Genomic DNA, 15,231 nt, shown 5'->3' on the forward strand with positions numbered 1-15,231 from the left:
CAACTAAATATTTTTGCCTAAATTGTCTTGCCTTTGCAATTTTTTTCCTGTTTCAATAGCTAGCTGTTTTCACCTGAAATTTAAACCATTCCCATTTGCTAATTCTGACATGTCTGTTATGTGTCGACGCGGGTTGAGGAGCGGACCTGCGTCTGACAGAACCCAGCGCTAAAATAACCAGAAAGCGGTTCCAAGAACAAAAACAATTTATTTTTTCACCTTCTGGTGCATAATAAAGTGTAAAAACTAAAACAGCGTCATTCTGGTGGAGTGAAGGCTGCACGCTCTCCAGCGCCCAAAAGGATCGAAGCCCGGCGCTTCTGGACTCACTGTTACCGCCAAACACCCCCCAGGTGGACACGACAAACCGACTCTCTGCGAAGGATAGAAGAGGTGAGGTAAGTCAGCAGTTACAACCAATATCCTTCAAAAGACACACACCATCAGCAACACATTCAGGTCTGTATTTTAAGCTTTATGCAAGTGAGCAGCTTCTCACAACAGGTGGAGGATCACTTGTCCGCACGCCACAGCAGTGAGAAGCAAGCTGCACAATTCTCATCACAATTCAAATCTACTGCGTAACAAAATACCAAGTTACTATCAACAAGTAGTCAAACAATTAATCACCTCTGATGTGTGCTGACAGCATGTGTCCCCTCACCCTTCCTGCTTCCGGGCTCGATGTGTCAAACCCAGGCGCTGGTCCTCAGCGTCTCACAAACGAACATCACAAGGTCGATGTTCCCGGCAATTCTGCTTGAATCACACATGGCTTAAATGCAGAACGCCATCTAATTATCTGCTTCAGCTGAAAGTCTTTAAGGTGCATGTGAGCACCATCACAGGTGCTGCACATAATGTTGATGAGAGTGAAGGACCTCTTCAGCCAGCACCTTCTCCACAGACAATAAATCAGTTTTCATACCACCTGGAGAGCAAAGAAAAGAAAAGAACACCAAAATGTCCAGCCACACCCCCCAACACACAACAATGTCCAATTTGCCTATTTCAATTAGAGTAGTTCTCACCTGACAACAAAATTATTTATTCAGCAATAGTGAATTATTGAATTTACAAATATTATTAGACATTTGACTTTGGGTCACCATTTTCAATGATAGCCAAATTGTTATGATTTGAGGCCATGGATCTGAACAAAGGCTGAGATTTCCCAAATGCAGAGGCAGTCATGACAAATGGTAGAATTTCACAGAATACCAGGTTTAATGCTGCGTTTACACATAACGACAAGTCACGAATGCCACGAAGTACACATTCTTGGCCACTGATCACGAATGTGATGATTCGGGGCAGAGGCGTCAGGTGTCCTCAGGAACTGCTGCAACCTGTTACCACACGTTACGATTAATGGCACGTGTTGGAGAATATCAGAACTATTATGCACAGTCAAGAATAATGTTCAGCGTTGTTGCTCGCTATTGTGCGTAACAGCGCATCGTTAAGTTCTGTCACGTTGTAAACGAGGTGAATTGTCTCCACACACCCATATTCATCCAACCGAATTCAGATCGCTCCAGTTTTTCAGAAGAGCTTTGTGACTGCATGCATATTTGGGCTCTGTGCCATGGAGTGGTGCAGAGAGGAGGAGGAGATGGACAGATGCGTGGCTTCATGTGGCTCTTGTCTCGCGCATTTCCCCAACGGCACATGCAGCAGGTGGTAACACCTGCAGGGAGCGCGCTGAAGAGCACTGAAATGAGACTTTTAGCCTACTTGGTGTCAGCAATCAAACTGAATGCGGTGCAGCAGGGTTTAATTGTGCGCGCGCTTCTTCCTCCGCCGGACTGGAGGAGGTGCAGAGATGTCTGGCTGCACGTGAGTCTCCTCTCGCTCCTCTGGCTCAGACTCGTTCTCCTGCTCATCGGTTACAACAGCAGGTGGAACACCTGCAGGAGCATCCTGAGGAGCTTCAGCAGGAACTGTGGAACGACATTTGGAGCCGAGTTTAACTGTGAGCACGCGTTGTGTGGCCCGCGTTACAAGTCGTGTCAAAACTTGACAGTTTTCGTGTCACTTCGTAATGCGTGACAGTTTGGGCTCCAAGAACCATCACAAGAACCACTACAAACGTTGTCACATTCTATTAAGGATCACTACTCATCAAGACAGACCAATACGCTCAGTTACGACCTCCACGACGTGAGACGAAATGAGGGTTGTTGGTGTGTGACATTTGTGGAAGATTTTTGACAGGCAAAAACAGGCTCCACGAATATCAAGAATATCAGCACCAACACGCACTATTAAGAAACCTATTCAGATGCGTTAAGTCAAATTAAGAATGTCAGGAATGTGTCACGAATGACAAAAATGACATCCGTAATGTGTCTTGGTAGTGTAAACGCACCTTAACGAACAATAACTCATATTAACCAGTTTTCATGCTCAACTCTTTTACAGTCAATAACAGCATAATCCCTCCTTTAAGAAGGCTCTTTTCCCCGGCGTCGACCTCCTCCACTGCTGGCCACAGCTTTGCCTCGCCTCTCAATCCTCTCTTGAAAAGTCCTCCTTGAATCTGATGTTCATTTCTTTGCATACTCTAGTCTCCTTTGATCTTCTCCATATCTCGTCCCTCGTCTTCTTTATGTTGAACTGGATGATGATCGCACGTGGTGCTTTGTTCGTGGCTGCATCATTCTTCCATCCCAATTAGTGCACGGTATCGACTGTTTCCCATAGTTTGTCCACGGCTACCAGAATTACATGTGTGAGGATGCCTATCACAATCTCTCGTTTATTTTCCTTTTCCTTTTCTGGCAGCCCCGTAAGTATCCCAGCCCTCAGGTACTGGGCGTTCTACAGGCACTTCTCCCTCAAATCTTTATTTTCTTTTTCGGCAGTTGTACCTGTGCTTTATTTGTTCCACGTCCTCTGTTGGCTTTGGTAGCTTTTTCGTTGGTTTGTATGCGCAGTTCAATAGTCTCAATCTTATTCTGGAGCATATGCCATCTGTCCATCCATTTTGATAGATCTTTGATAGCCTCAAGGACGCTTAAGATGCCCATCTCACTTTCTTCATCTCTTTTTTCAGTTTCTTGGGATTGGGTTTTGTAATGGAGTGTGGTCATTCTTGTCTTTTGCTGCCGCTAACTCCATCTCTTTTACATCCTCCTCTCCACATGCTTCTTGCAGAGCCAATACGTCGTAATCGTGGTCGGGGGTTGTTGGAGTTATTCTGTAGATACACTGTTTTATTTTATCATGCATGTTTTGTGTTCTCTGCTCTGGTAGAATGTAGTTCTCTCTGCTCTGATAAAGTGTATTGTACTGATGTGATGGGTGAAGGTGGTTACTTAAGATATGTGACATGACGTGTTTCTGCAAGTTGTGGTATCTCTGTGTGCATGCTAAGCTCTTTTTCAGGACATGTGAAGATGACCCAGGCAGGATGCAGCCGTAAGCGGAGCAGTGGGATAAAGAGAGAATTGAATGTTCCAACCACAGTGTGATTATGATACATTAGTCCTTGTGTCAGAGAAGTGTGATTAATCGTTAGATGTCTTAAACACATCTTAATCGAGCCCAAGATTAAAAGGTTCTGAATGTCCTGAATGTATTGTGCAATCAGCGTCATGGACGGGTATTTAAGGTGGCCATTTGCAAATGTTTCCCCTCTTTGCATCTCTTCTAATGAGTGGCAACATGGGAGCCTCTAAACAACTCTCAAATGACCTGAAAACAAAGATTGTTCAACATCATGGTTTAGGGAAGGATTCAAAAAGCTTCTCAGATATTTCACCTGTCAGTTTCCACTGTGAGGAACATAGTGAGGAAATGGAAGACCACAGGCACAGTATTAGTTAAGAACCGAAGTGGCAGGCCAACAAATATCTCAGATAAGCTGAAGCGAAGGATGGTGAGAACAGTCATAGTCAACCACAGACCTGCTCCAAATACCTACAACATGATCTTGTTGCAGATAGTGTCTCTGTGCATCGTTCAACTATACAGCTCACCAAAGAGATGCTGTAATGCAGAGGAATCCTTTTCTGCTTACACGCCACAAACAGTCACACATTTGGAAAGCCATCTTCATTTTGGAATAAGGTGCTGTGGACTGATGAAACTAAAATTGAGTTATTTGGACATAACAAGGGGTGGTATGCATGGCTGAAAAAGAACACAGCATTCCAAGAAAAAGACTTGCTACCTACAGTAAAATTTGGAGGTGGTTCCATCATGCTGTGGGGCTGTGTGGCCAGTGCAGGTACTGGGAATCTTGTTAAAGTTGAGGGTCACGTGGATTCCAGTCAATATCAGCAGATTCTTGAGAACAATGTTCATGAATCAGTGACAAAGTTGAAGTTGCGCCAGGGCTGGATCTTTCAACAAGACAACAACCCTAAACACTGCTCAAATCTACTAAGGCATTCGTGCAGAGGAACAAGTACAACATTCTGGAATGGCCATGTCAGTCCCCATACCTGAATATTATTGAAAATCTGTGGTGTGATTGTAAGCGGGCCGTCCATGCTTGTAAACCAACAAACCTGAGATGTTTTGTAAAGGAGAATGATCCAAAATACCTTCAACCAGAATCCAGACTCTCACTGGAAGCTATAGGAAGCATTTACAGGCTGTTATTTCTGCAAAAGGAGGATCTACTACATTGATGTATTTTTTCTGTTGGGGTACCCAAATTTATGCACCTGCCTAATTTTGTTTAGAGAATTATTGCACACTTTCTGTAACTCTTATAAACTTTATTTCACTTCTTTGTCTGTGTTTGTCTGCTATATGATACATTTAACTGAAATTGCTGATCCAAACAACCAAAGATTTATAAAGGAAAATCATGGAAATCATTAGGGGCCCAAACTTTTACATACAACTGTATATATGCAAAACATTATATAAATATTGTTTATTTTTGCTGTTTCGTTATACCTCACTACAGCTGCTTTTCCAGCAAATGACGTTTTGATGGCTGCAAAAGAAGGTTCGATTTGTGAACCAATTTCCAAAGGCCCATTACGAGGTCTGTGAGAAAAGTATCCAACCTTTTTATTTTATGCAAAAAATATATGGATTTGATTCATATATTTTTACGTCAGCCAAGCTTGAACCTTCGTGCGCATGCGTGAGTTTTTTCACGCCTGTCGGTTGCGTCAATCGCCTGTGGGCAGGCTTTGAGTGAGCACTGGTCCACCCCTCTCGTCGTTTTTTCATTGCGAGGATATGGCAGAATGATTTGGGCTTTGCTCCATCAGAATTTTTTCAGAAACTGTTAGAGACAGGCAGCTGGAAAACATTTGGAAAATTCACATGGCTTTCGGTGAAAATTTTATGGGCTTCACAGAGATTAACGAGTGTTACTACCGCTTTAAGGACGGCCCACAATGGCACACGGCGTGCCACGCTCCGAGATAGGCATGTCCCAACTTGTCCTCTGACACTCCAAAATGGAGGTGTTCTTTGTCTTGCTCCATCAGCGGCTCCGTCATGACACGCGAAGCCTCCGCGCGGTTTTCCATGACAAAATCTCTTGTTAAAAGTGAAATCTGCCGGAAAATCGCTGATGTCCAGCTCTTGTGATAACCAGAGAAATTGCACACGACGGTCCCGGATCGACACAGCCATCCGTTTAGAAATGAAATGGTGGTTTCTGCCTGTTGATCGCGGCTCGGAGCGCGGCGCGCCGTGCGCCATTGTGGGCCGTCCTTAAAGCGGTAGTAACACACTCCGTAATCTCTGTGAAGCCCATAAAATTTTCACTGAAAGCCATGTGAATTTTCCGAATGGTTTCCAGCTGCATGTCTCTAACAGTTTCTGAAAAAATTCTGATGGAACAAAGCCCAAATCATTCCGCCATTTCCTCGCAATGAAAAAACGACGAGAGGGGGGTGGACCAGTGCTCACTCAAAGCCTGCCCACAGGCGAATGACGCAACCGACAGGCGTGAAAAACTCATGCATGCGCACGAAGGTTCAAGCTTGGCTGACGTAAAAACATATTAATCAAATCCATATATTTTTTGCATAAAATAAAAAGGTTGGATACTTTTCTCACAGACCTCGTATGTCACAATAGCAACCACACAACAAACGGCAAAAAATAAATAAATAAATAAAAATAAAAAGTCAGCATAATTAACAATGAGGGCATTTCACCTGTATTTTGAAAGTCTCTTTTTACACATCTTTGTAAAATTAAAACTCAGTATGTACTTACCTTTTAATATTGCTGTATTTTGTCAACAATAACAGACTTTGACATTCTGATTTGAAAGATTGAGATGAATGTTGTTCATATGAGTGACCTTATGAGGGCTCTATTCCATTACATTTCACTTCAGAATTGTACACCCTAAACAACTGTTCCCATTCAGTCCCTTCAGTTCTGAAACAATAAAATGAGAGATGTTTTCAATTTTATTCTCTTTTGTCATTTGTGGCGATAAAGGTGAAAGGTAGAAGTGCATTAGACAGATTTTCATTTATCTATGTGAAAGTGTATGTTCATTCATTCTCTATACCACTTACTCCAATCAAGGGGAAAATGTGCAAACTGCACATTAGGTGGTCCCCAAGCTTGTTGGGGTGGTAATGTGGTTTGACCCTAAACCACAACACCCTTCAGTTCGCAGGTCAGCAGTGACTGGCCATGCTCATGAATTTATGACATGTAGTTTCCTACAGTATATCAAGTGTATTGTGATTGTTTTCTACACATCATCACATTGGTGATTAAAATTGATTGAGAACATTATCCAAACTACTGTGAAGTACTGCAAGGTCTTTTATTTTTATTTTATATTTTGCAAGGATGGTCAGTGGAAAGGGGGCAAATTTATACTACATATTTGATGAAAAATTATTAGCGGGTAATCTAACGATATTTCCTATTACATTTTGGAGGGGTAAAGTAAAGAAGACCGTGTTGGAAAAAGTTATAGATTTACAATGTACTAATATTAAAAAACTTTAATGGTAATATACCTCTTTTGTTTGAAATATGAAGTCCACAAATTTTACAGCATTACATTTGACAGGACTGATGTTGTGAAAGTGTAGTGACACGGATCCACACCAGGGGGCGCAAATGAATGGTCAATAGATGAGCCAAAAAGTAACAATTTAATGTTGTGAAATGTGCACAACTAAATACAGACAATCTCAGAATATAATTACAGTCAAATCACAAAGGTGATGTGTGGGCAGGCTCGAGGATAGAAGACGTCTGTCCGGAGAAGAGCCGGAACCACACGATTTCCGCCACCACCGAACCTGGTGAATACTGGAGCTGCCAAGTCCCGAATTCCCAGGTGATCACCGTCCCCGACTGTCGGATCTGGTACTGCTGGCAAGAACAAAGACAGTCAAGTGTAGGTGTGTGCACACCCAGTAACAATAACAGTGGGAATGCCACCTCCACCTCTCACTCTATAACTTGCAGAGTACTGTAGTAATTCCTCAGGGGAAAAGAGTGCCTTCTAGCGCTCTCTCAGCTTCCACCGACAGAGGTACCGGTACTCCTGCAAACACTCACAATATACAAATAATATTGTAACACAAAACGGCTGAGGATATTACCTCCAATGAAGTATGATATCTCGGCGATGAGGTGGAGATGACGTCTGGGTTTTATGGAGTGAGATGATGAAGAATGAGTGACAGCTGTCAGGAAGTAATGAGTAACAGCTGTCACTCCCGGCTGTGTCCGTGGCGGCACCGCCCTCTCATGCCTGAAGCCCGCACTTCAGGCAGGGCGCCCTCTGGTGGTGGGCCAGCAGTACCTCCTCTTCTGGCGGCCCACACAACAGGACCCCCCCCTCAACGGGCGTCTCCTGGCGCCAACCAGGTTTATCAGGGTGTCGGCGGTAGAAGTCGGCCAGGAGGGCCGGATCCAGGATGAAGCTCCTCTTCACCCAGGAGCGTTCTTGGGGTCCATACCCTCCCAGTCCACCAGATTGGAACCCCCGGCCCATTCGACGGACGTCCAGGAGCCGGCGCACTGTCCAAGCCGGCCCCGCTCAATGATCCGGGCAGGAGGCGGCGCCGGACCGGGAGCACAGAGGGGTGAGGTGTGGTGAGGTTTGATCCTTGAAACATGGAAGACGGGGGATCCGCAGTGAAGCTGGGAGCTGGAGCTTCACTGCGGCAGGGCTGAGGACCTTGAGGATACGAAATGGGCCGATGAACCTGTCCATCAGTTTAGGAGACTGTACTTGTAGGGGGATGTCCTTCGTTGACAACCACACCTCCTGCCCGGGCTGGTATGCAGGGGCCGGGGACCGCCGGCGGTCTGCATGGGTCTTGGCCCTCGTCCGGGCTTTCAACAAGGCAGAACGGGCGGTGCGCCACACCCGACGGCACCTCCGAAGATGGGCCCGGACCGAGGGCACACCGACCTCTCCCTCCACCACGGGAAATAATGGGGGCTGGTACCCCAAACACACCTCAAACGGGGAGAGGCCGGTGGCAGAAGACACCTGGCTGTTATGCGCATACTCGATCCAGGCCAGATGGTTACTCCAGGCCATCGGGTGCGCGGATGTTACGCAGCGGAGGGTCTGTTCCAGCTCCTGGTTGGCCCGCTCTGCCTGTCCGTTCGTCTGTGGATGGTACCCGGACGAGAGGCTCACGGTGGCCCCCAGTTCCCTGCAGAAGCTCCTCCAGACGTGTGAGGAGAACTGGGGACCACGATCAGAGACGATGTCGGTGGGTATCCCATGCAGACGGACGACGTGGTGGACCAGGAGGTCTGCTGTCTCCTGGGCTGTTGGGAGCTTCGGGAGGGCCACGAAGTGGGCCGCCTTGGAGAATCGGTCCACTATCGTGAAGATGGTGGTGTTGCCCTGGGACGGCGGGAGGCCCGTGACGAAATCCAGGCCGATGTGGGACCAGGGGCGATGAGGCACAGGTAACGGCTGGAGAAGTCCTTGGGACCTTTTATGGTCTGCCTTGCCCCTGGCACAGGTGGTGCAGGCCTGGATATACTCCCGGACGTCGGCCTCCATAGACGCCCACCAGAAGCGCTGCTGGACAACTGCCACGGTCCTTCGCACCCCTGGATGACAGGAGAGCTTGGAACCGTGACAGAAGTCCAAGACTGCAGCTCTGGCCTCTGGTCGGACCTACAAATGGTTCTTCGGACCTGTTCCTGGGTCCGGGCTCCGTGCCAGGGCCTCCGGACGATCTTCTCCACGTCCCAGGTGAGGGTGGCCACGATAGTGGACTCCGGCAGGATGGGCGCCGGTGGATCTGACAGTGCAGTCTTGACCTCTTCGTGTACCCGGGACAAGGCATCCGACCTCTGGTTCTTGGTCCCGGGGCGATAGGTGATCCGGAAGTCAAAACGCCCGAAGAACAGTGACCAGCGGGCTTGCCTGGGGTTCAGCCGCTTGGCGGTCCTGATATACTCCAGGTTCCAATGGTCAGTGAAAACCGTGAACGGCACAGACGCTCCCTCCAACAGGTGTCTCCACTCCTCAAGAGCCTCTTTCACCGCAAGGAGTTCTCGATTGCCGACGTCATAGTTCCGTTCAGCCGGGGTCAACCTGCGTGAAAAGTAGGCACACGGGTGAAGAACCTTATCGGTCTCTCCGCTCTGGGACAGCACGGCTCCTATCCCTGAGTCAGAGGCGTCCACTTCAACCACGAACTGGCGGCTAGGGTCGGGCTCCACCAAAACTGGCGCAGTAGAGAACCGTCGTTTCAACTCCTTGAACGGCTTCGCACCGATCCGACCAGGTGAAGGGGACTTTTGGAGAGGTCAGGGCTGTCAGGGGGCTAACTACCTGACTGTAGCCCTTAATGAACCTCCTATAGAAATTAGCGAAGCCGAGGAACTGTTGCAGCTTCCTACGGCTTGTTGGTTTGGGCCAATCTCTCACCGCCGCAACCTTGGCCGGATCAGGGGCGACGGAGTTAGAGGAGATGATAAACCCCAGGAAGGACAAAGACGTGCGGTGAAACTCGCACTTCTCGCCCTTCACAAACAGTCGGTTCTCTAACAACCGCTGCAGGACCTGACGTACATGCTGGACATGGGTCTCAGGATCCGGAGAAAAGATGAGAATATCGTCCAGATATACGAAGACGAATCAGTGCAGGAAGTCCCGCAAGACGTCGTTAACCAAGGCTTGGAACGTCGCGGGGCGTTGGTGAGGCGAACGGCATGACCAGGTACTCAAAGTGACCTAACGGGGTGTTAAATGCCGTCTTCCATTCGTCTCCCTTCCGGATCCGAACCAGGTGATACGCATTTCTAAGATCCAGCTTGGTATAAGATTTTGGCTCCATGCAGGGGGGTGAAACGGAATCCAACAATGGCAACGGGTATCGATTGGGAACCGTAATCTCATTCAGCCCCCTGTAATCATGCATGGACGGAGTCCGCCATCTTTCTTGCCCACAAAAAAGAAACCTGCCCCCATCGGGGAGGTGGAGTTCCGGATCAGCCCGGCAGCTAATGAGTCCCGGATGTAGGTCTCCATTGATTCGCGCTCAGGTCGTGAGAGGTTGTACAGCCTGCTGGATGGGAACTCAGCCTGGAACCAAATCAATGACACAATCGTACGGACGGTGCGGGGGAAGGGTGGTGCCAGATCCTTGCTGAAGACGTCAGCAAGATCGTGGTACTCAACTGGCACTGCCGTCAGATTGGGAGGGACTTTGACCTCCTCCTTAGCCTGTAACCGGAGGAACCGAGGATCCTAAACACACCCGATGGCAGGTTTCGCTCCACTGAACCACCACCCCAGACGGCCAATCAATCCGGGGATTGTGCTTCAACATCCATGGGAAGCCCAAAATCACGCGGGAGGTAGAAGGAGTTACAAAAAACTCAATCTCCTCCCGATGGTTTCCAGACACCACCAGAGTTACTGGTTGTGTCTTGTGTATGATTAAGGGAGGAGGGTGCCATCTAGTGCCCGAACCTGCAATGGCGAAGGAAGCGCCACCAGAGGGAGCCCTACCTCCCTTGCCCATCTGCTGTCTAGCAAATTCCCTTCTGACCCCGTGTCCACCAGTGCTGGGGCTTGAAGGGTTAAATCCCCGCTCAGGATTGTACCTGGGAGTCGTGTAGCAATCTGTGTGTGTCTCACGTGAATGTTTTGACCCCCCCTTAGCCCAGTCTCTGAGGGCGGTTGTTGTTGTGGCCGTTTGGGGCAGTTTTTCTGTGTGTGCTCTTTTGAGCTGCAAGAAAACACTCCCCGCGGATCAGCCTCCTCATTTTGGCCCTGTGCGTTTCCCTAACAACGTCAGCAGGGGAGCTGTTGCCACAGAATGTTGCAACTGTGGAGCGTGGGGAGGACGGCCCCTTTTCGAAACCGGAAGGGGGGGGCGGCACGTATCTGGCCACGTCCTTCACCTCGCTCCCGACGGCGTTCCTCCAACCGATTGTCTAACCGTAACAAGATCGATAAGCCCATCTAAATCCCGCGGTTCCTCCTTAGCAACCAGATGCTCCTTCAGGACTAACGACAGTCCGTTTATGAAGGCGCCGCGGAGCGCAACGTCATTCCAGCCGGACCACGCAGCCGCGATGCGGAAGTCGACTGCATATTCGGCTGCACATCGGCGCCCCTGTCACATTGACAGCAGCATTGTTGAAGCGGTCTCTCCTCTGTTAGGGTGATCAAACACTGTTCTGAACTCCCCCACAAACCCAGTGTATGCTGATAACAACCGTGAGTTCTGTTCCCAGAGCGCCATAGCCCAGGCGCGTGCCTTACCCCGAAGCAGAGCAATCACATAAGCTATTTTACTAGCATCTGACGCGTACATGACGGGACGTTGTGCGAAGACGAGCGAACACTGCATGAGAAAGTCCACGCACGTCTCCACACAACCTCCGTATGGCTCAGGAGGGCTTATGTATGCTTCAGGGGATGGTGGGAGGGGTTGTTGAACCACCACTGGAACATTCATATCCTGCACAGGGTCGGCAGGAGGAGGAGCTGCAGCAGCGCCCTAAGCGCTCGCCGCCATCTGCGCGGAGAGAGCCTCCACCCTGCGGTTCAGGAGGATGTTTTGCTCGGTCATTGATCCAACCGAGCCGTAAAGGCGGTGAGAATGTGCTGTAGCTCACCAATCATGCCTCCTGCAGACGCCTGCGCCCCTGCTCTCCCATTGGTCGTTCAACAGCCGGGTGACGCCCCTCGGAGTCCATGACACTGGCTGAGATATCCTGTTGTGAAAGTGTAGTGACACGGACCCACAACAGGGGGCGCAAATGAACGGTCAATAGATGAGCCAAAAAGTAACAATTTAATGTTGTGAAATGTGCACAACTACGTACAGACAATCTCAGAATATAATTACAGTCAAATCACAAAGGTGACGTGTGGGCAGGCTCGAGGATAGAAGACGTCTGTCCGGAGAAGAGCCGGAACCACACGATTTCTGCCACCACCGAACCTGGTGAATACTGGAGCCGCCAAGTCCCGAATTCCCAGGTGATCACCGTCCCCGACTGTCGGATCTGGTACTGCTGGCGAGAACAAAGACAGTCAAGTGTAGGTGTGTGCACACCCAGTAACAATAACGGTGGGAATGCCACCTCCACCTCTCACTCTATAACTTGCAGAGTACTGTAGTAATTCCTCAGGGGAAAAGAGTGCCTTCTAGCGCTCTCTCAGCTTCCACCGACAGAGGTACCGGTACTCCTGCAAACACTCACAATATACAAATAATATTGTACACAAAACGGCTGAGGATATTACCTCCAATGAAGTATGATATCTCGGCGATGAGGTGGAGATGACGTCTGGGTTTTATGGAGTGAGATGATGAAGAATGAGTGACAGCTGTCAGGAAGTAATGAGTAACAGCTGTCACTCCCGGCTGTGTCTGTGGCGGCAGCGCCCTCTCGTGCCTGAAGCCCGCACTTCAGGCAGGGCGCCCTCTGGTGGTGGGCCAGCAGTACCTCCTCTTCTGGCGGCCCACACAACAACTGATCTACGTTTGGCCTATTTGAAAGTATCACTTGACTTCTCTTTTATACAAGTGTCATGACCCCAAGGATAGGACAAGATTCCAGGACCCTTCCCCAAGGACCCCAGGGAATGGATGAGACCCCAGATTGAACAAGATCTTACAATGCACATAAACACAAAATTCCAAATTTTCTGCACACTAGATCTTTGACTTTAGGCAGTTGCTACTGAAAAAATAATGAAAATGCAAAGGATTGAAAATGTAGAAACTGTGCTGTTAGGTACAAGTACATCATGTAAACAAAAACACAATATGAGCCTAATAATCAACACAGACAAGTTATATTGTTTTATAGTTTCTAATTCTCACCTTTTCATCAATATACAATGAGGTGCCGTACACTGTAAAAAAAGACTTTTTTACAGGGAAACACTGGCAGCTGTGGTTACCATGGAATTCCTGTAAAACAATACAGCAGTTAAATGTACAAAAAAAAGAGAGCTCTTGTTTGTAGTTTCTTTAATGTGAGTCAGCCGTGGTTCATTCACTGTAAATCCATTTACATATTATGTCTGTAATGTTATCTACTGTGCTGCTGCATTTTTACAGGAATTCCATGGTAACCACAGCTGCCAGTGTTTCCCTGTAAAAACAACAGTCTTTTTTTACAGTGTAGCTTCGAACCATTTGGCACACCAAAACATATTTTTTAATCATATATTTTCCTAATTGTTTTGTTTAAGCACCTTCAGTAATTTGGTGTAAATGAAAGTGAAATGAAAAATGAAATGAAATGTGACTGCGCTAACGCTGTCAAACCTGATGTGTTAGTTCAGCGCAAATGATTTGAAGAACCTGATTGCCTTAAAATGTTTAAGGTTTAAACTAAAAATAATTAAGGCATTACAAATTATTGTATTAATACAGTAAAATTAACTTGAGCCTTTTGCATCACATTAACTGTAATGATGCAATCATTTGAAGTGTTTTGCATTTATTCACAGTACTCCTTAAAGATTCATAAATTGTAAAAAATACTGTATGAAATTTATCTGCCTGAAGTAAAACAAACTTTTTTTTTTTAAAACTTCCATGTGGGGTTTATGTGCATTTTATGACATTAATATTTCAAAGTTCTCTAACCTGATAACTTTGTGCATTTTTAAATCTATTTGGCCTTTGTGTGTGTGTGTGTGTGTGTGTGTGTGTGTGTGTGTGTGTGGGTGTGTTGTGTGTGTGTGTGTGTGGGGTGTGTGTGGTGTGTGTGTGTGTACGTGTACAGTAATAGTTCCCAGCTGACCATCAGGAACCAACCTGCCAAATTTTTCTATACCTAAACCGCAGTTGTTGAATGTTGTTAATTGAGTTTTGCTAAATTTATTCTGTTTTATTTTGGTAAATTACATTGTACAGTACTTTGTTTATTATACAACACCCATTCTTCTCTTTAAGACTGCTCTATTTAGGGAGTTATTAAATGCAGTTTACTTTGTATCTTTTTTTTTTTGTGGTTTGTCTTGTTGTTTTGTTTGTTTGTTGAAGTAGAATCAGAGAGTATATATACTGCATTTAAACAAATAGCATCAGTAACCATTTTTGTGTTGAAAACATCGTGTTAGCCACAACCCAGATGGGAGAGCAGGTTGATTATGTACAAAAAGGTCAGTGAATCAATTCGTGATTACTTATGCATTTCACAAAGTCCTTGAGCACGAAATTAAATGCAAAATTGCTTGCAACATTGGAAAGACTTAGTGAGGTCAGGTCACCCCATCCACCAAACTACAGAACCACCCTGGGTACTGGATGGTAACCACCCAGGAAGATGACCAGTCATCCCCACCTCTTAAAAGTAACCATCTACTGTATCTGCTCCAGCCAGGTGAAATGTGCTCCCCATAGCCTTCTCCAGCCACTGAGGTCCACAACATTCAAGCACCTATAGTACATCCAGAAAGTATTCACATGACTTCACTTTTTCTACATTTTGTTATGTTACAGCCTTATTCTAAAATGGATGATTTTTTTTTACTCAAAATTTTACATACAATACCCTATAATGACAATGAATTTTTTTAAAGATTTTTTGCAAATTTCTTAAAAATAAAAAACTAAGAAATCACATGTACACTCAAATCACAGCCTTTGCCATGAAGCTAAAAATTTAGCTCAGGTGCATCCTGTTTCCACTGATCATCCTTGAGATGTATTGGCAGCTTATTTGGAGTCCAATTCAGTTGATTGAACATGATTTGGAAAGGCACACACCTGTCTACATATAAGGTCCCACAGTTGACAGTGCGTGTCAGAGCACAACCAA

General features: G+C 46.7%; 1 long non-coding RNA gene across 1 annotated transcript; it reads left to right on the plus strand.

The window, feature by feature from the left end:
- Window positions 1–3,302: 3,302 nt before the first annotated feature.
- Window positions 3,303–13,304, plus strand: LOC117520334. The gene is made up of 3 exons (XR_004563611.1): window positions 3,303–3,312; window positions 9,609–9,612; window positions 13,229–13,304. It is a non-coding gene; the product is annotated as an uncharacterized LOC117520334 (long non-coding RNA).
- The last annotated feature ends 1,927 nt before the right edge of the window (window positions 13,305–15,231 follow it).

This window comes from Thalassophryne amazonica, chromosome 1 (assembly GCF_902500255.1).
Source record: "Thalassophryne amazonica chromosome 1, fThaAma1.1, whole genome shotgun sequence".
Classification (NCBI taxonomy): domain Eukaryota; kingdom Metazoa; phylum Chordata; class Actinopteri; order Batrachoidiformes; family Batrachoididae; genus Thalassophryne; species Thalassophryne amazonica.